Source organism: Microcebus murinus, unplaced genomic scaffold (assembly GCF_040939455.1).
Source record: "Microcebus murinus isolate Inina unplaced genomic scaffold, M.murinus_Inina_mat1.0 scaf007_hap2_Mmur4.0, whole genome shotgun sequence".
Classification (NCBI taxonomy): Eukaryota; Metazoa; Chordata; class Mammalia; order Primates; family Cheirogaleidae; genus Microcebus; species Microcebus murinus.
In genome coordinates, this window is record NW_027438953.1 from 558248 (window position 1) to 560084 (window position 1837).

Consider the following 1837-nt stretch of genomic DNA (forward strand, 5'->3'; position numbering starts at 1 on the left):
TGACCCGAGGGTGGAGGCTTGGAGAGGGCGACGTACCCGACCTTAACATTGGTGCCCCCACGATACGCTGGGACAACATGAGAGGTATCTGAATAAGAACACAGGGGGGAGGGGGGCACGGGCAACACATGTCACCTGAATACTTGTACTCCCATCATCTGCTTGAAAAGAGAGAGAAAAGAAAATGCAATAATAGAGGTAAGAGACACTTTTTAAAAATGATGAATCCGAAGAGAAAAGTAAAAGGAGGCCTGTGGAGCAGGTCTGGGTGTGACTCCGGATCCCCCAACATCAGGTGCCACCACCAAAGATTCCTACATGTAGCCCATAGAACCCCAAAAGCAACGGGACGAGTTCTGGTCACATACTCCCTCAAAATGACATCCTGGCCTTCTTCTGGAACTCCCTCCCCTCTCAGACTCTCAAGGTTTCCTCCAGCGTGTCGGTTCCCACAGAGCAGACCTTGGGTCTGAGACCTGACAGTCCAGATGCCACGCGTGCTGCCGCGTGGCGGCGGTGTCGCGGCTTGGGACAAGAGGAGGCCCCACGGTGCGGGCTGGGGCGCCAGGCACCGCGGCGGGCGCTGAGGGTGGGGGTCACCCCCACCCCGGGCCGCCGCCGCGCTCCCAGAAAGGGAACAGGAGGCAAAAAAAAAAAAAAAAAAACCAGAAGAAGCCTAAGGCACCCGGTATTCCCAAGCGGTCTCCCATCCAAGTACTAAGGAGGCCCGACCCTGCTTAGCTTCCCAGACCAGACGAGCTCGGGGGCGTTCGGGGTGGTGTGGCCCTAGACGGCGGAGGGCGCCCCTGCCCCGCTCAAGAAGCCGAGCCTCTCTGCGCTTTCCCGCCGCCGCCGCCGCCTCCTCCCGCCCCAGGCCCCGCGCCGGGCCGGGTCCGGTGTGCTCCGAGGGTCGGGGGTGACGGGCGGGGCGGGGCGGGGTGGGGCGGGGCGCGGGGCTGTCTCTCTATACACACACACACTCACACTCACGCACACTCACACAATATGCGCCTCCACGGCTGGACTCGCCAAGGTGGAGCCCTCCCAGCCCCCCTCGTCTCCTTGCCTGGCCTCCTTCACATACCCGCTGCCCACCCCCGCGCCTCGCCGCCGCTGACTGCGCACGCGCTGGACGCTCGCCCTTTGACCCCAGCCAGGGGCCGCCCTCCCCCACAACCCCTTTCATCTGCGGCCCCCCTCGCCCTTTGGGTGGGCTGCCGCCTATTCCCCCGGGCCAGGGCTGGGGCACAGCCAGTGTATGGGGCGTCTCTCTCTGGGGATGTGTCCCATGGGTGGGGTGGGGTGGCGTGGTTTGGGGGGCGCTGAAGAAATCAGTCCCCTCCATCTCCTACCTCTGGAAAACGCCCAAGCCCGTGGAGAACTGCCGGCACCGCTTCGTGGGGGCCGGGACCCTCCTCCGTGTCCTCCTGTGGCCCAGTCCAAGGGGCCTGGGCCTGCCCGGGGCTGCATTGGACCCCGACCACCCTGGCGTGTGGACTCGCTAAAAATCGGCCATTAGATATTGGATTCCAGCTTCCTTGAGGTCATTTCACTAATGAGTGCACCGGAAAGAGTTTCCTAATCCATCTGTGAGGGTGGCAACTGAAAGAGAATTTGAAAGCTGACAGAATAGGCGAGGGAAGGCATAGGAGATTTCCACACCCAGCAAGGAAGACTTTCCCGAAATGGAAGAAAGAAACGAGCAAACAGAGACACCGGTAGCCCGCCCGGAAAAGAGTCTGCCCCTGAGAGAAAGCACCCTGACCAGGTTCACCCGTGGGTGTGTGGCGAGCTAGCGGCATTCAGAAGAGCGAGGCCCGCAGTCTGTGCGGAAGAC

The 1837-nt window shown here is 61.8% G+C and overlaps 1 pseudogene; it reads right to left on the reverse strand.

Moving 5' to 3' along the window:
* Window positions 1-673: 673 nt before the first annotated feature.
* LOC142866900 (uncharacterized) lies at window positions 674-792 on the reverse strand (annotated as a pseudogene).
* Between the last annotated feature and the right edge of the window lie 1045 nt (window positions 793-1837).